This window comes from Narcine bancroftii, chromosome 2, assembly GCF_036971445.1.
Source record: "Narcine bancroftii isolate sNarBan1 chromosome 2, sNarBan1.hap1, whole genome shotgun sequence".
NCBI classification, from domain to species: Eukaryota; Metazoa; Chordata; class Chondrichthyes; order Torpediniformes; family Narcinidae; genus Narcine; species Narcine bancroftii.
The window spans coordinates 115,823,069-115,842,897 of NC_091470.1; the positions used below are offsets into that span (position 1 = coordinate 115,823,069).

Genomic DNA, 19,829 nt, shown 5'->3' on the forward strand with positions numbered 1-19,829 from the left:
TGCAAAGATTTAACAAGAAAAGCTCCTGAGCAACTGAGGAAAACCAATGCCATCGCGGGGAGAACGTACAAAGTCGCGACAGGCAGTACCAGATCCAAACCTGAGTTGCTGGTGCTGTAATAGCATTGCACAAACTCCCACACTAACCATGCTGCCCTGCAAACCTGCAACTCTTGCCACCAAAGAGGACATGGGTGAAGGGTGCAGGGGAATACTGCACCCTATATGTTGCCCTCTAAAATACACTGGAAACAAGTTGCCGATCTTACACTGGTGCCCGGTCTAAATGTTAGAACTCCCTCCCTCCCCTATTGCACTGTGTCCTTCAGCTGAAGGATTGCAGTGGTTGAAGGCAGCTCACCACCTCTTCCTCAAGGGTAATTTAAGATAGCCAATAAATGCTGGTCCTGCCATCAAAATCCAATCACAAGGAAAGAAGTAAAAACTTTCAGTTAACATTTTGCTGCACGACTTGTTACTTGCAATAAATTGATGGAGAAGAATGCGTGGCCTTTTAACCCCCACCCCCAGACTAGTAGTTTCCAAGGAGACAAACAATTCCCTCCCAAAGTTTTGATTAAAAGCAGCAGAAATTTTCTTTACATCAGCCCTAATACGCTATTTTGTGAAGAGGTGCTTCTGAATTGTAAAGCTGTCAAAAGTAGCATCCGAGGAGCACAAGCTTCAGTGATCTAGTGTCTTGTATGTGGCTTTTGTTCCGTTCACTCATTGCTTTCAGCCCTCACCCCTGATCCAAGGTGACACTTGGAATGTTCCCTTTACAACGCAGTCAGTCCTTCCATTCTTCTCTAAACACTAATTATAAATCTGTACCATTTATTTGCACTTCCTGCTTCTGAAACCATGCGGCAGATGGTGCCTTCTGCAGAACCTGTTCTCCACTGATTGAAGTTCTCCATAATTAACTGCTTTCCCACAGCCAGCCATGCCTTTCACTGTTTGGAATCTTACACCTTGCAATTTCCTCTCCCAATCTTGGTAACTCTTTGAAAACTCTCATTTGACTAAAGTTTGGATCAACAAATACAGTGTGATGGTAATTTGGACAATCTGGGTCTATTCACACATAGGAGACCGGGAGCTAACCTAATAGTTGTTTATAACACTCTAGTGGCATAGGAAGGAGAGGTAGGATCTGGGCCGAGAAAGCCTAGAACTAGAGGGCACAGAGGGGCAAAATTGAAAGGAGATTTGACAGATGAATATCTGGACTGAGATGTCAGAAGATACAATTACAATGTTTAAAAGGTACTTGGACAAGAATAGGAAAGAGATAGGAGGATAAGGGCCGCAGATTAATATTGGATTAATATTGGTAGGCCACAGCCAGCATGGACAAGATAAGCAGTAAAGACCATTTGTACATGTACATGCACTGTAAGTTCTATGATTCCATGACTCTGTCTTTTCTAGGTTATGGAATGGTTAAGAATGATAGGGTGGTTTATGATAATGAACCACTATAAAAACATGTTATTGTTGCTGCTGAACACTGGCACCTTTTAAAACCAGGTTAATGATCTTTTAGTATGCTGGCCTTTATCAATCATTGCATGGAATATAGGAGTTGGGAGGTGATGTTGAGACTGTATAAGACGTTGGTGCGGCCTAATTTGGAGTTCTGTGTGCAGTTCTGGTCGCCTAATTATAGGAAGGATATAAACAGAGTGGAGAGAGTGCAGAGAAGGTTTACCAGAATGTTACCTGGGTTTAAGCATCTAGAGTATAGGGAGAGATTGGACAGATTAGGTCTTTATTCTTTGGAGCGTAGAAGGTTGAGAGGGGATTTGATAGAAGTATTTAAGATTATGAAAGGGATAGACAGAGTGGATGTGGATAGACTATTTCCGTTAAGAGGAGGAAAGATTAAAACAAGAGGACATGAGTTAAGAATTAAGGGGCAGAGGTTTAGAGGTAAAATGAGGGAGAACTTCTTTACTCAGAGAGTGGTAGCCGTGTGGAATGAGCTTCCGGGAGAAATAGTGGCGGCGGAGTCAATTGTATTATTTAAGAAAAGGTTGGACAGGTATATGGATGAGAAGAAGATGGAGGGTTATGAGCATTGTGCAGGGAGGTGGGACTAGAAAGGGGTGTTTGGTTCAGTGCGGACTAGAAGGTCCTAATGGCCTGTTTCCGTGCTGTAATTGTTATGTTATGTAACAATATCAACATTTTCCTCCACTCAAGAGCTGCAAGTTACATGAATATAAATCACATCAGCAAAGCTAGGTAACAGTTGCATTGTCACTGCACTTGGAATCCACAAGCACAAAGTCAAAACTCAATCTTTTACCCAATGTGGAAATGTCGAACACCAAAAGGCATGCATTTATGGTGAGAGGAGAAAATTTTTAAGGAGGTGTGTGGGGCAAATTTTTTTCACTCTGAGGTGGGTAAGAGCCTATAATGGGTTGCCGGGGTAATGGCAAAAGCTAATGCGATAGAAATGTTTAAGTGGATTTAAGAGTAAAACGTGAATATACAGGGATATGGATTAGATTTGGTTGAATTTGGCATTGTGAATTCAAAGTAGACATCCTGGGCTGAAGAGCCTGTTCCTGAGCTATACTCTTCTATGCTCCATGAGGAGATGGTATGAGAGTGAGGCGGTGTTTGCATGATTTAAAAGCGTTAAGGAAAAAATATGATGGATTAGCCACATCTGTGAAAGGGAATCAGAGTTCAAAACTAGGCTGTGTTGTTCCTGATGAAAACTCTTGTCAGTTCAACTTATCTTGTCAGTGACAAACTGAGAACACAGGCTGAAAGCTACAAATTTGCTCATCACCAAGATTGAGCACAGTGATACAATTTTCCAGAAAGAAATAAGAAAGACCAGCAACCAAACACACAATCTCTCCCTCCCCTAATGGAAACTTCAAAGCTCGCAAAATAAGAATCACTGCATTTTGAGCCTGGGATCTTGGGGCCGATGATCAATAAAGTTAGGGTCAGAGACCACGCTAGAGTGATAGAGGTTGGGGAAAGGAACTGGCATTCTTTGGGTGAACCAGTCTTGAAGAGGAAATATGCATGAAAAACAAATGCCTTTATCAGAGACAGATGAGCAGTGTTTGTTCTCGACACTGTAATGGTTCAAGATAGGTCTGTAAAACAGGTAGCTCAGTACGCGAACACTGAATAGTTAACACATGGCAGTGTCTTCCCAACTGTCTACCAACTCCGCAGAGTCCCAGTTGACACCCCTCAACAGACATCACCTGTACTAATCCTACACATTTTTCAAATGTTATTAGAGACGGGTATCTTCTTTGGCTTGGCTTCGCGGACGAAGATTTATGGAGGGGGTAAAAAGTCCACGTCAGCTGCAGGCTCGTTTGTGGCTGACCAGTCCGATGCGGGACAGGCAGACACGATTGCAGCGGTTGCAAGGGAAAATTGGTTGGTTGGGGTTGGGTGTTGGGTTTTTCCTCCTTTGCCTTTTGTCAGTGAGGTGGGCTCTGCGGTCTTCTTCAAAGGAGGCTGCTGCCCGCCAAACTGTGAGGCGCCAAGATGCACGGTTTGAGGCGTTATCAGCCCACTGGCGGTGGTCAATGTGGCAGGCACCAAGAGATTTCTTTAGGCAGTCCTTGTACCTTTTCTTTGGTGCACCTCTGTCACGGTGGCCAGTGGAGAGCTCGCCATATAATACGATCTTGGGAAGGCGATGGTCCTCCATTCTGGAGACGTGACCCATCCAGCGCAGCTGGATCTTCAGCAGCGTGGACTCGATGCTGTCGACCTCTGCCATTTCGAGTACCTCGACGTTAGGGGTGTGAGCGCTCCAATGGATGTTGAGGATGGAGCGGAGACAACGCTGGTGGAAGCGTTCTAGGAGCCGTAGGTGGTGCCGGTAGAGGACCCATGATTCGGAGCCGAACAGGAGTGTGGGTATGACAACGGCTCTGTATACGCTTATCTTTGTGAGGTTTTTCAGTTGGTTGTTTTTCCAGACTCTTTTGTGTAGTCTTCCAAAGGCGCTATTTGCCTTGGCGAGTCTGTTGTCTATCTCATTGTCGATCCTTGCATCTGATGAAATGGTGCAGCCGAGATAGGTAAACTGGTTGACCGTTTTGAGTTTTGTGTGCCCGATGGAGATGTGGGGGGGCTGGTAGTCATGGTGGGGAGCTGGCTGATGGAGGACCTCAGTTTTCTTCAGGCTGACTTCCAGGCCAAACATTTTGGCAGTTTCCGCAAAGCAGGACGTCAAGCGCTGAAGAGCTGGCTCTGAATGGGCAACTAAAGCGGCATCATCTGCAAAGAGTAGTTCACGGACAAGTTTCTCTTGTGTCTTGGTGTGAGCTTGCAGGCGCCTCAGATTGAAGAGACTGCCATCCGTGCGGTACCGGATGTAAACAGCGTCTTCATTGTTGGGGTCTTTCATGGCTTGGTTCAGCATCATGCTGAAGAAGATTGAAAAGAGGGTTGGTGCGGGTATAATGCAGGAGGATTGGCGTGTTGCGCATGTGGTTCCTTTGTTTAAAAAGGGTTAGAGGAGCAAGCCTAGCAATTATCGGCCTGTAACTTTAATGTCTGTGGTAGGTAAATTTATGGAAAGCGTTCTTAGAGATAGTATATATAAGTATATGGAGGGACAGGGTCTGATCAGGGACACTCAACACAGATTTGTGCGTGGAAGGTCATGTTTGGCCAATCTTGTTAAATTTTTTTGAAGAGGTGACTAGGAATGTTGATGAGGGTAGAGCAGTGGATGTTGTCTATATGGACTTCAGTAAGGCCTTCGATAAGGTTCTGCATGGGAGGTTAGTTAGGAAGGCTAAGTCCTTGGGTATAATTTGGAGATAGTCAAATGGGTTCAACAGTGGCTGGAAGGAAGGTGCCAGAGAGTAGTAGTAGATAATTGTTTGTCAGGATGGAGGCCGGTGACAAGCGGTGTACCTCAGGGTTCGGTATTGGGACTGTTGCTGTTTGTTATATATATTAATGATCTGGAGGATGGGGTGGTAAATTGGATTAGTAAATATGCAGATGATACTAAAATAGGGGGAATTGTGGATGATGAAGAGGCTTTTCAAAAATTGCTGAGGAATTTAAATTGCTTAGAGGAGTGGGCAGAAAGATGGCAGATGGAGTTTAGTGCTGATAAATATGAGGTGCTTCATATTGGAAAGAATAATCAAAGCAAGACTTATGTGGTAAATGGGAGAGCATTGAAGAATGCAGTGGAGCAGAAAGATCTAGGAATAATGGTGAAGGTAGGAGCGCATGTGGATAGGGTGGTGAAGAAGGCCTTTAGTATGCTTGCCTATATAAATCAGTGCATAGAATATAGGAGTTGGGAAGTAATGATGAAACTGTACAAGGCATCGGTGAGGCCAAATTTAGAGTACTGTGTGCAGTTCTGGTCACCGATTTATAGGAAGAATATTAACAAGATAGAGAGAGTGCAGAGAAGATTTACAAAAATGTTGCCTGGGTTTCAGCATCTGGAATACAAGGAGAGATTGAGCAAATTAGGTCTTTATTCCTTGGAACGTAGAAGGCTGAGAGGGGATTTGATAGAAGTGTTTAAGATAATGAGAGGGATAGATAGAGTTGATGTGGAAAGGCTTTTCCCATTGAGAGTAGGAGAGATGGATAAAACAGGTCATGGGTTGAGAGTTGACGGGCAAAGGTTTAGGAGTAACATGAGGGGGAACTTCTTTACTCAGAGAGTGGTTACTGTGTGGAATGGGTTTCTGGTAAAGGTGGTGGAGGCAGGGTCAATTTTGTCATTTAAGAAAGAGTTGGATAAGTATATGGATGGGAGGGGGATGGAGGGATATGGGCAGTGCTGGTAAGTGGGATTAGAGGAGGGTACTTGGATCAGTGCAGACTAGAAGGGCCAAATTGGCCTGTTTCCGTGCTGTAATTGTTATATGGCTACATAGGCTACTCTATGGTCCAAGGGATCCAGCTGTTTCTCCATCATCATTTGTTGCATTTTACCCATTACCCCACTCCCCCTCCACAGTCTAACTGTTCCCCTCTGTGACAACAATGCAATTTATTTCAAAGCCAAAAATGAGCTCAGTTATCCTACCCATGACAGGTTCAGCACAGAACTCTTTAACCAGACACTGTCACTGCCCTGGTCAACAATCATCACATGATAGCTTAGTACCAACTCGATGCAATGGGTACAGAATCTTATGCCTTAATTTAGTTTGGAGAAATTAGATGCAACATTAGAGAGATCAAGATTGAATTTGACAAGCTATGGGGCCCATTCATGGACTATTATTACAATTTGAATACATGGGTGGGGGTGCTCTGAGGGCTTCTTGTCTGATGTCCTGGAGCCAAGACTCTATTCTTTACATATTATTGGCTAGTGACTGTGTTTAGTGGGAGGGGTAGGATTAGAACGGTGGGTGGGGGGGGTGGCCTTCTTTTTTTCCATTATAAGTAGAAGAGATTAGTACAATTAGATAACCAACAATGAATATGTCATAATATTGGAATATGAGGTGAAAAATTGTGTACAAGACAGTGTATAAATCACTTCTGATTCATGTTCTGTATTGTATTATATTAAAGTTATGTAATTAATATGTAGACAATATATAACTTAACATTTCTCTCTACCAAATCAATAAAATATTTTAAAAAGAAAATACAATTATCACTCCAACCAACAGCTTTAAATCTGCTGACTGTCTCACCCTAATGTGTTCCCATTGTTTGGTACAATGCCTCACATTACAATTCAAAACTCCTTCACTTGGACTTTTATATGTGGGGGGGTGCCCAAGGTATTACAGTAAAATCCCTGTTACTGGAATTGAAGCAACCAGCAAAAAAAAAACCGCAGAAAATATATAGGTTAAAAATAATATGCAAGTTTAAAATCGGCACCGCCAATGGTCAGTTTGCCACACACACAACACGCAATCTCAAGCAACCAGTAAATTCACTTATCTGGTAGCTACCAATCCCCATATGTGCTGGGTACTGTATTTAAAATAGAGTAGATTTTGTCCCTCGTAGAGTTGGAGTTGGAGCTGACTAACAGTAACCCCCCCCCCCCCACCCCGCAATCCTCTGTTTATTATTCAATAATTATCTGTTTTGAATGAGATAAAGCCATCTGTGTTCTGATACATAGTCAAAATAACCTCTGTGATCATGAAGAGAGACTAGTACAGCGAAGCATTGTCATATTCATCGCCTACAGATATAGATTAGTGAAGAAAAATAAAAAAGTCATTGGAATAAAGAAAGAGTAAAAGGTTATCACTGTATGATTCAATATTTTAACATGCTAAAAACATCCACACTAATCTGTGCAAACAGAAAATTGGTGTCCAAAGGTGGCATTTAAACATCTTAATCTTTCCAGCTCCTGATCTCACACTGATGTGCTGCCCTTTATCCAGACGGCAGAAGTTTTTATGTCAGCTCTGCAGCTGCTTGTCAGAATCAGAGCTACAATTAAGCTATCATATCTTTTTGAATTTTTAGAAGTCCAATTTTTTAAACCACAGTTTTGATCTCTGCGTTTCAGACTGAGAGGCTGAAAGATGTTGTTTCTGGATGGATATTAATGAGGTTTGAAGGATGAGGTCCAAATCAAGATGAAATGCAATTACTTAACAGTGATATTTTATTTTCGATTGCTCTTTAGGAGAAAATGGTGTTTTTGCAGCATCTAGTGAAATAAACATATTTGCAGATTAAGCAACAAAGTGTAAAGGGAAGATAGTTTGCACATAGCACCTCAACATGTTCTCCAAAATCCAAAAATGATTCACATACCGTGAGCTACTTTGGAAATAGAGCTATCATTAGTTCTGCTGCATAAGAAGACAAGTACATGAAGGAGAAAGATGTAGAAAAATGTGATGGTAGGAAGGCAGGAGAAAACTCTCTTGGAGAACAAAGATCAGCAGAGACAAATTGGGCAGAAAATCATTGTGCTACCCTGTGCTGCAACATATAACTTTTCAAGCATGTCAGAATCCGATAAACAGCAAATAAAATGCATTTTCAATTTATCCGATTTTGATTGTATAAGTTGAATGCGGAAGATTTCAGACAGGACAATGCTCTGCTGCTCTATAACTAGTGACACAAAATTAATGCTATTTACAGAAATAGCTTTTCACTAGGGTGAGGTTCCTTCAGGAGTCCGCTAACAGCAGGAAAGTAACTGCCCTTGAGTGTGATCTCACACTCATGAAACTATGAGTGTGATGGAAGGGGGATGAAGAAAGGATGGTTTGTACGTGATTAGTTTTCATTTGTTGATTGCTTTCCAAAGGCGTGGAAAGTATAATTGGAGTCGATGAGGGGTGGCGGGGTTGTTTCATGATCTTCACTGCGTTCACTTCTCTCTACTATTCTTTAGGGTCTTGGGCAGAGCACATTCTGTGTTATGCAAGATGCTTTCAATGGTGTATCTGCAGAAGTTGTGAAGGGAAGCCAAATTTCTGCAGGTTTCTGGGGAAGTAGAGGCACGGTGAAAATCCATGCCCATGGTGTGGATGTGGATGGGCCAGAACTTGTGACTGGAGATATTTATTTCTGGGAACTCAGAGCTCTCTTTTATCTCCACCTCCACATAAAAGTGGGTCAGTGATTAGTGTGCTTTCAGCTCTGTTGGCTTCTGAAGGAGTCTTGAAGAAGGGACTGCCACCACTTCCAAGAGTAATGTAATGCAGTTTCAAAGGTACCTCCTCTACAGCGGTCTCAGGGAAGGATGGGACACTGATGAGGATGTAAAGAACTTGAAATAATAGAAATGTGATGGAGAATGCTTGCAGGAGGGGTGGAGGGAAAGAAAGGGAGGACAGAAAGGTAGAAGGGATGAAATGCAAAAATGAGCAGAAAGTAATGAGTTGCAAGAAAAGCAACAGCACAGTTTTAAAAACAATTAAATGAAGTCACAAGTCATGAAGTGATTTATGATAAATCAGAAACAAAATGGGATTTTGATATTTATGAGATGCAGAGAAGACAACCTGATTGTCTCTTGTAGAATTGTGCAAACCAAAGTGGACCAAATGAAACATTGCATCATGTACTTTGAGCCACATTGTAAATCTAAGGACACATGGATCGAACAGTGAACATTGGCATTCCCTTGAATTCTCCTTCATTCTTGTTGACAATTTAAGGGTTCAATAAATTAGGGTCTAGTAAGTTAAGAGAGACTCACATGATAGCATCTCTAACATTCAGACTTATGAACAGACTCAACTAAGAACAGGAGCAGGGGTCAGCCACCTTGCCCATTAAGCTTCCTCCACCATTTAATAAGATGATGGCTGTTCTGGCTGAGGACTCAGCGCAATCAATCTGCCTTATTCCCATTACTTTAATTCCCCTATTTTTCAAAAAACTTAACTGTGTCTTTAAATGTATTTCATGAGGCAGCCTCAACTGCTTTCTCGGGCAGAGGGTGTGTAATGCGCGTCGAAAGAACCAAAGACTTGTTGATCTAAACCATTAACTACAAGACTGGAGCATATCACAAGTAGGTCGACCAGTCCAGAATGACCTGGTCTGGCTAGGAGCAATCCTTTAAGACCTGCCAGTAGGTGTAGCTACACTCTCAGCCAATCACAGTCATCCTACACTACCATCTGAACATATGTACATATACACATTGGTGATATAATCTGTACTATCACAGGGTGCCACTGATTCAGCACTCTCTGGGAGAAGATAATGAAATGGTAAAAACACAATGCTGGAGAAACTCAGCAGGTCAAACAACGTACTTGATATAGCAAAGATAAAGATACATAACCAACGTTTTGGGCTTAAACCTTTCATCAAGGTATGAGCAAAATGTCGGCAGGTGTCCAAACTAAATGGTGAGGGGAGGGGTAGGGGAGCACGGTCACAAAGGCAGGAGGTAAAAGGTGGATACGAGAGGGAGGGCACAGCAGCAAGCTGGGGGGGGGGGGTGGGGGATGGCTGTGAATGGAGAGGAAAGGGGGCAGAGAACTGGAAGAAAGAAGACAAGGGAAAAGGGAAGGGAGGGAGAACGAAAAGTAGGTTAGCAGAAACTGGAGGTCGACGTTAATGCCATTCAGCTGGAGAGTGCCTAGACGGAACAGAAAATCAAATGTTGTTCCTCCAATTTACAGGTGGTCTTAGTGGGATAGTACATAAGGCCATGGAGTGCGATGCAGAATTGAAATGGTTGGCCACAGGGAGATCCCTGCAACTGATGCAGACAGAGCAAAGTGATCTCCCAGACTGCATTCAGTCTCTGCAATGTAGAGAAGGCCACAAAGGGAGCTCCCGATGCAGTAGTTGACTCCCGCGGATATACAAGTGAAGTTTTGCTTCACTTGAAAGGACTGTTTGGGCCCCTGATTTGTGGTGAGGGAAGAGGGGTGGGCACAAGTGTGGCACTCCTGCAGCCATAGGAGAGATGCCAGAGGGGGCGGGGGGACAACAGGTGAGGAGAAAAGAGCGGACGAGGGAGTCACAGAGGGAGCGGTCCAAACGGAAGGTAGAAAGGAGAGGAGAGAGGAAGATTTGTATAGTGGTGGGATTATATTGTAGGTGTCAGAAATTACAGAGGATAATGTGTTGGATACGAAGGTTGGTGGGGTGGTAGGTAAGGACAAGCAGAAGCTTAATGAGCTAACCAAAAACCAAAAACCTGGCACAACTGAAATTCGGGGTTGGGAGATTGTCGACAGGAGACTTTCACTTCCCTTCTGCTGTTGAAACCAGAAGCAGTTCTGAGCGGATGGCAATGGCAGGTTTAAATATGCCAGACTTTGCTTAAAAATTCCTAAATTCTGAAGTCTCCGCTTCTGGGACTCCTAACCCTGAGCACAAGCAATCGTCAAAAGAGGCACAAAACAATGCAGAAACAAAGCAGGGAACATTAACCTAAAAATCAGCTTTCAACTGAAGCATAATCTTACTCCACCTTCATTGCAAAAAAAAACAGTGATTTGAATCCATCTCATGACAACATCATAAATCAACACATTTCAGTACCAATCTGTATTCCTGATGTGAGTGATGTTGTTAAGGATTACAGCAGATTGGGTACATGTGTAATTAAGTAACGGTTTGAATCAAGACCTGGTTTCCCATTCATATGCTCATTGGTAAGTTTCAACGATCACGGTGCCACCGGCTCTCCACGCAGCTCTCAACATCAATGGTCTAATTAAAAATTAGCAGTTTTCAAATGCCGAACACGCAAATCTCCACAAAGATTTTTTTTTACATATCATGGCACATGGGACAAGCTCAAGTGGACAATTGGACCAGAAAGGCCTGTTCTTTAACAGTTGACTGGTTCCCTGGTGTAGTCTTCAGGCGACATAACAGAGAAAGCTAGAAACACTCAACAGGTTGGGAAGTATCAGCGGAAAGGGAAATAGTCAATGATATGTCTGCATATATCTAAAATGGTAGACTGTTTCTTGCTTTCTCCCCTGTGATAGTGAGAACAAGTTCAAAGACTTCAAGAAGCAACAAGTCCTGGACGCCTGCCAGTAGTAAACTGTAGCATTTATTTACACATGAGGGAACACACTCACACACAAAGCGATACCATACAAATCATGCACATCAGACATTAGTTAATAAGTGAAAATTGCAATCCCCGATAAATCACAGATAATCAGACGTCCCTGATAAAATCACTGATAACCCTGGACACGGATTTTTTAAATACATTAAGGATGTATTTTATGGATTTTGAACTGCTGATTGTGAAAACTACGTTAAATTTTCCTATCACATAACTTTTTTTAAAGATGTAACCAATATTCCACACAACACTCCAAATTTGGCCTCACCAAAAAGGGTTACTTAAACAAAAGTTGCCTTTAATTATCTTTGAACATGAAAATTGAATCAAATTTTAATATTGACTCACTTAACCTATTTAACCCCCTTCTAATTCTAAGTGCACATGTGTGTGCAAGTTCAGTAAAGCTCTTTGGTTCACAGTCCAATGTCACTGGGTGCAGGCAATTCTTGTATTGTGCACAGAAGTTAACATTAATAAAGTTCATTTGGTGCTTAACAGGCAAATGGTTACCACTCAGAAGGATTCTTGTTGGTTTTCAGACAGAGAGTTTTTCTTGTTTCACAACATCCACAACTGATTCCTTTTTAATCAGCCACTCCAGTATCTTGCTTACGAAACTTGCCCCCTTCAGGGTTCTCCAGATGATCCTTTCTGTTTCTCCTATTCTAAGGGAAACAACAGGCAGCCAGTCCTCTCCTTTGACCAGGCTGTCTTCCAAAATTTGCCAGCTTGTTCCTCTGGAACTGATGTCTGTGTTTCTCTCTCTCTCACTCCCTCCAACTCAGAGAGCACAGCCTGTTTTTTTTCCTGCTCTCTATCTGCAAAGATCACATGACCTTCCACACTGTAAATTCTGTTTTCCAGACAAAGCTGCCACTTACATTTGTTTCCTTTTGCAAATGAAGACTTATGAGACTGAGCACTCTTGAAAAAGCTCCTGCAAAAATTCTGTGTTTTAAAGTGTTTGTGTGTGACCTGCTCTAACAAACCTTTCCCAATTTATCTCCCAAACACTGAATACTCTGTCACAGTCCTTCAAAAATGCAAAACCTCTCACTTGTCTGCATTAAATTCTATCTGCCACTTTTCCAGCTGGTCCAGATCCCTCTGCAAGCTTTGGTATTGTCCACAATACCTCCAATCTTTGTGTCATCTGCAAATTTGTTGATCGAATTTACCACATTATCATCCAGGGTTACTTTTGGAGCCTTTTTTTTTAAGCAATGGGACAACGTGATCTATCCTCCAATCATCCAGTACCTCACCCGTGGCTAAGAGCTAAGGACATTTTAAGTATTTCTGCCAAAGCCACTGCCATTTCTACACCACTTCCCTTGAGGTCTGAGGGAATATCTTGTCAGGCCATTGGGATTTATCCACCCTTATTTACTTTAAGACAGCAAGAAATTTCTTCTCTTTAATCTGCATAGGTTCCATGATGTCACTGTTTGTTTTCCTTACTTCCTACAACTCTGTGTCCATTTACGGAATGAAGACTGATGAAAAAAAATTTAAGATCTCCCCCTTCTCTTTTGGCTCCATACAAACCCGACCACTCTGATCTTCAAGGGGACCGATTTTGTCTCAAAAATACGTGTAGAAATCCTTAGGATTTTCCTTCACATTATCTGCCAAATCAATCTCATGTCTTTTTTTTTGTCTTCCTGATTTCTTTCTTCTATTTTGGAAGATAATTTGAAAATACAACAATGGTATATAGAAATGAATAAATGTATTCCATTAGAAAAAATAACATATAGTTTAAGAAATAATATTGAAATATTTGAACAAATATGGGAGCCTTACATGAAACACAATAGAAAAAACCTACTTCAATATTATTTCTATATGTTAATATAAACTATATGTTATTTTTTCTAATGGAATACATTTATTCATTTCTATATACCATTGTTGTATTTTCAAATTATCTTCCAATTTCCAGGTTGACATAATACATTTTTTTGCTACGGCTAGAGCTATCTTAACAAATCTTTTTTGTGCATCATCCAAATCAATTCCAAATTCTTTGTTTTTTATGTTACTTACGAGGAAGATCTCTGGATTTTTTTGGTATATTGTTTTCTGTAATTTTATTTAATATTTGGTTTAGATCTTCCCAAAATTTTTCTACTTTCTCACATGTCCAGATTGCATGAATTGTTGTTCCCATTTCTTTTTTACATCGAAAACATCTATCAGATACTGTTGGGTCCCATTTATTTAACTTTTGAGGTGTAACGTATAGCCTGTGTATCCAGTTATATTGTATCATACGTAACCTCGTATTTATTGTATTTCTCATCGTTCCAGAACATAACTTCTCCCATGTTTCCTTTTTTATCTTTATATTTAAATCTTGTTCCCATTTTTATTTAGTTTTACCACTTGTTTCCTCATTCTCCTTTTCTTGCAGTTTAATATACATATTTGTTATAAATCTTTTGATTATCATTGTATCTGTAATCACATATTCAAAGTTACTTCCCTCTGGTAACCTCAGACTACTTCCTAATTTGTCCTTCAAGTAGGATCTCAATTGGTAATATGCCAGCACTGTATCTTGAGTTATATTGTATTTATCTTTCATTTGTTCAAAGGATAATAATCTATTTCCTGAAAAACAATTTTCTATTCTTTTGATCCCTTTTTTCTCCCATTCTCTAAAGGAAAGGTTATCTATTGTAAAACGGAGTAACTTATTTTGCGTCAATATTAGTTTTGGTAATTGGTAATTTGTTTTATTCCTTTCTACATGAATCTTTTTCCAAATATTGAGTAGATGATGTAATACTGGAGAACTCCTACGTTGTACCAATTTTTCATCCCATTTATATAATATGTGTTCAGGTATCTTTTCCCCTATTTTATCTAATTCTAATCTAGTCCAATCTGGCTTTTCCCTTGTTTGATAAAAATCTGATAGGTATCTTAATTGTGCGGCTCTATAATAATTTTTAAAGTTTGGCAGTTGTAAGCCTCCTTGTTTATACCATTCTGTTAATTTATCTAGTGCTATCCTCGGTTTCCCCCCTTTCCATAAAAATTTCCTTATTATTTTCTTTAACTCCTTGAAGAATTTCTCTGTCAAGTGTATTGGCAATGCCTGAAATAGGTATAATATCCTTGGGAAAATGTTCATTTTAATAGTTTATCCTTCCTATTAGTGTTAATGGTAAATCTTTCCAATGCTCTAAATCATCCTGTAATTTTTTCATTAGTGGATAATAATTGAGTTTATATAGATGGCCGAGATTTTTATTTATTTGTATACTTAGGTATCTTATTGCTTGCATTTGCCATCTGAATGGTGATTCCTTCTTAAATTTTGAGAAATCCGCATTATTCATTGGCATTGCTTCACTTTTATTTACGTTAATCTTGTAACCCGACACTTCTCCATATTCCTTCAATTTCTTACATAATTCTTTTACTGATAGTTCTGGTTCAGTTAAGTATACTATAACATCATCCGCAAATAAACTGATTTTATATTCCTTGTCTTTTATTTTTATCCCTTTTATATTATTTTCTGTTCTTATCAATTCTGCTAGTGGTTCTATAGCTAACGCGAACAATAAGGGTGATAGTGGGCATCCCTGCCGTGTTGACCTGCTTAAGTTAAATTGCTTTGATATATATCCATTTACTGTCACTTTTGCCAACGGCGTTGTCTCCACTCCATCCTCAACATTCATTGGAGCGCTTTCATCCCTAACGTCGAAGTACTCGAGATGGCAGAGGTCGACAGCATCGAGTCCACGCTGCTGAAGATCCAGCTGCGCTGGGTGGGTCACTTCTCCAGAATGGAGGACCATCGCCTTCCCAAGATCGTGTTATATGGCGAGCTCTCCACTGGCCACCGTGACAGAGGTGCACCAAAGAAAAGGTACAAGGACTGCCTAAAGAAATCTCTTGGTGCCTGCCACATTGACCACCGCCAGTGGGCTGATATCGCCTCAAACCGTGCATCTTGGCGCCTCACAGTTTGGCGGGCAGCAACCTCCTTTGAAGAAGACCGCAGAGCCCACCTCACTGACAAAAGGCAAAGGAGGAAAAACCCAACACCCAACCCCAACCAACCAATTTTCCCCTGCAACCGCTGCAACCGTGTCTGCCTGTCCCGCATCGGACTTGTCAGCCACAAACGAGCCTGCAGCTGACGTGGACATTTTACCCCCTCCATAAATCTTCGTCCGCGAAGCCAAGCCAAAGAAGATACTTCTCTGGTAAACTGAATTTTTGCAATACTTTGAATAAATAATTCCATTCTACTCTGTCAAAGGTCTTTTCTGCGTCTAAAGCAACTGCTACTGTTGGCGCTTTACTCCCTTCTACTGCATGAATTAAGTTAATAAATTTACAAATATTGTCTGTTGTGCGTCTTTTTTTAATAAATCCAGTTTGGTCTAGATTTACCATTTTAGGTACATACTCTGCTAATCTGTTTGCTAATAGTTTAGCTATTATCTTATAATCTGTGTTAAGTAATGATAATGGTCTATATGACGCTGGTGTGAGTGGATCTTTCCCTTGCTTTAGTATTACTGTAATTATTGCTGTTTTACATGAATCTGGAAAGCTTTGTGTTTTATCAATCTGGTTGATTACTTCCAAGAGGGGAGGAATTAATAAATCTTTAAATGTTTTATAGAATTCTATTGGGAATCCATCCTCTCCTGGTGTTTCATTATTTGGTAATTTTTTTATTATCTCTTGTATTTCTACTATTTCAAATGGTTCTGTTAATTTATTTTGTTCCTCTATTTGTAATTTTGGTAGTTCAATTTTAGTTAAAAATTCATCTATTTTCCCTTCTTTCCCTTCGTTTTCAGTTTGGTATAATTGTTCATAGAATTCTCTAAAGTTTTCCTTGATCTCCGTTGGATTATATGTGATTTGTTTGTCTTTTTTCCTTGATGCCAATACCATTTTCTTAGCTTGTTCTGTCTTAAGCTGCCATGCTAGAATTTTGTGCGCTTTTTCCCCTAATTCAAAATATTTCTGTTTTGTCTTCATTATGTTCTTCTCCACCTTATATGTTTGTAGTGTTTCGTATTTTATTTTTTTATCTGCCAATTCTCTTCTTTTAGTTGTATCTTCCTTCATTGCTAATTCTTTTTCTATATTTACTATTTCCCTTTCCAACTGCCCTGTTTCCTGATTATAGTCCTTCTTCATCTTAGTTACATAACTTATTATTTGCCCTCTAATGAACGCTTTCATTGCATCCCATAGTATAAACTTATCTTTCACTGATTCCGTATTTATTTCAAAGTACATTTTAATTTGTCTTTCAATGAATTCTCTAAAATCCTGCCTTTTAAGTAGCATGGAGTTTAATCTCCATCTATACATTCTTGGAGGGATGTCCTCTAACTCTATTGTCAATATCAAGGGTGAATGGTCCGATAATATTCTAGCTTTATATTCTGTTTTTCTTACTCTATCTTGCATATAAGCTGATAACAAAAATAGGTCTATTCTTGAGTATGTTTTATGTCTACCCGAGTAATATGAATATTCCTTTTCATTTGGGTGTTGTTTCCTCCATATATCCAAAAGTTGCATTTCTTCCATCGATTTAATTATAAATTTGGTTACTTTGTTCTTTCTGTTAATTTTTTTCCCAGTTTTGTCCATATTTGAATCCAAATTCAGGTTGAAATCCCCTCCTATTAATATGTTCCCTTGCGTATCTGCTATCTTCAAAAAAATATCTTGCATAAACTTTTGATCTTCTTCGTTAGGTGAATATACATTGAGTAGATTCCAAAACTCCGAATATATCTGACATTTTATCATTACATATCTTCCTGCTGGATCTATTATTTCCTCTTCTATTTTAATTGGGACATTTTTACTAATTAATATAGCTACTCCTCTTGCTTTTGAATTATACGACGATGCTGTTACGTGTCCTACCCAATCTCTCTTTAATTTCTTGTGCTCCAATTCAGTTAAATGTGTTTCTTGCACAAATGCTATATCAATTTTTTCTTTTTTCAATAAATTTAGCAGTTTCTTCCTTTTAATTTGGTTATGTATTCCGTTAATATTTAAAGTCATATAGTTCAGCGTAGCCATTTCATACTTTGTTTATCTTCCCTTTCCGTTTCTCCATCATTACCTTTCCTTCTTATCCATTTCTGCTTTCTTGTTTTCAACACTTTATAAGACAACATTTCTAAAACATCAAACATTTTCCTTATTCTCTTATTTAAAACTTCTTTAACCCCATTCTCCCCTCCCCCTCCTGAGTTGCCCTTTATCCCTTGTCGGGCAACCACATCTCCCCTCTCCATTTGGATTTGCAAATTCACTCGCAAACATCAACTGATTTTGTAGTGACCGTAACTCCTCCCCACCCAGCCCCCCAGAAAAGATTTCAATTTTCATATGTAACAAAGGTCACTCTTTTAATTCCCTCCTTATTCCCTCTATTCCCTTTCCCTCCCTTATTAATTCTTGTCTATACTCTATATATTTTCCTCTAAATACGGATACATTCATGTATACACACTATATATATACATACATATACCACTTTACACACATACATATAGTTCGTGGTCATCTCTCTGCTTGTTTTGTAGTTGTTCTGCAAATTTCCTTGCTTCCTCTGGATCTGAGAATAGTCTGTTTTGTTGCCCTGGAATAACTATTTTAAGTACCGCTGGGTACTTTAACATAAATTTATATCCTTTTTTCCATAAGATCGTTTTTGCTGTATTGAACTCCTTCCTCTTCTTCAGGAGTTCAAAACTTATGTCTGGATAGAAAAAATTTTTTTGACCTTTATATTCCAGTGGCTTTTTGTCTTCTCTTACTTTCTTCATTGCTTTCTCCAATATATTTTCTCTTGTTGTATATCTTAAGAATTTTACTAAAACGGATCTTGGTTTTTGCTGCGGTTGTGGTTTCGGGGCTAAAGTTCTATGTGCCCTCTCCATTTCCATTTCTTCCTGTAATTCTGGTCTTCCTAGGACCCTGGGGATCCAATCTTTTATAAATTCTCTCATATTCTTGCCTTCTTCATCTTCCTTAAGGACCACTATCTTTATATTATTTCTTCTATTATAGTTTTCTATTATATCTACCTTCTGAGCTAACAGCTCATGTGCCTCTAACTTTTTTATTAGATTCTTCTAATTTCTCTTTTAAGTCCTCTACTTCCATTTCTACAATTGTTTCTCGTTCTTCCATATTTTCCATTCTTTTTCCTATCTCTGACATGGCCATTTCCATTTTATTAATTTTTTCTTCTGCATTCTTAATTCTTCTTTTTATCTCATTAAATTCTTGTAATTGCCATTCTTTCACTGATTCCATATATTCTTTAAAAAAAGATACATCCATTGTCTTGCCTTTCTCCTCTTCTTCCATTTCTTTCTGTTCTTCTTCTTCTTCCTCTGGATTGACCATCTGTTGTTTCCTTGTTTTCTTTTTACCCTCTTCTTTCTTGTTGTCGTTATTGTCTGTGTTCTGCACCTGCTTCTTGTGTCTCTCTCAGCTGCGGAGATCGACTCCGCAGCTGTTCCCCCCTCCCGTCAGTGAGTTTTTTTTTCATGCGCGGTTGCGCACTTTTACTCGGCTCTGCGAGCCATTTTTGTAGTCCCGAGCCCGGGACTTCCACTGACCTGAGGGAGCGGGCTTCTCTCTCCGCGGCGGGCCTCTTCGGACAGTTAAGGCCTTCACCTTCTTCTTCCGACATTCTTTGTTCCTCTTTTCTTCCCGTTGTTTTCGACTTTTCTCTCTTCGCTGCCATTTTCTTCTCACCTTTATTTTTACTTTATTATAAATTTTAATCTTGTACCTTTGTGCTTCATGTGTTTTTTTTTAACTTTTCGGGAGAGGGCTGGAATTCCCTGACCGGCCACTACTCCATCACGTGACTCCTCCCTGATTTCTTTCTTGAGGTATTTCTTCCATCTTCCTACATGATATAGCAAATCTGAAATTATCTTTGTGTTCAGCTTGAAGTTGCCTATCATAATCCCCAATTTTTTTCAGGAAGCAAAAATTTTGAAAAAAAAATTGTTGTCTAGTGCAACCGCAACTCCCAATTGTGAAGTGAGGGTTAAACAAACAATACTTGCCATCCCTTCTACAACAAGCAAGAACACAAGTCTAGGTACAATTTACAACATGTGAGACACGACAGACTTCCCCAGGTGTTTGCCACAATAGCCCCACCCTTTACCGTTCAGTTGGTTCTTTAGTGTTGCCTTTGGCTTGCAACCTCAACCTGGGGTGGAGCTCACAGATCGTCTCATGAAGAAAAAAGATACCA

General features: G+C 39.9%; 1 protein-coding gene across 4 annotated transcripts in view; it reads right to left on the minus strand.

Moving 5' to 3' along the window:
* The window catches only part of LOC138754187 (electrogenic sodium bicarbonate cotransporter 4-like), a 228,351-nt gene that overhangs the window by 182,923 nt on the left and 25,599 nt on the right, over positions 1-19,829 (minus strand). The window lies entirely within an intron of this gene.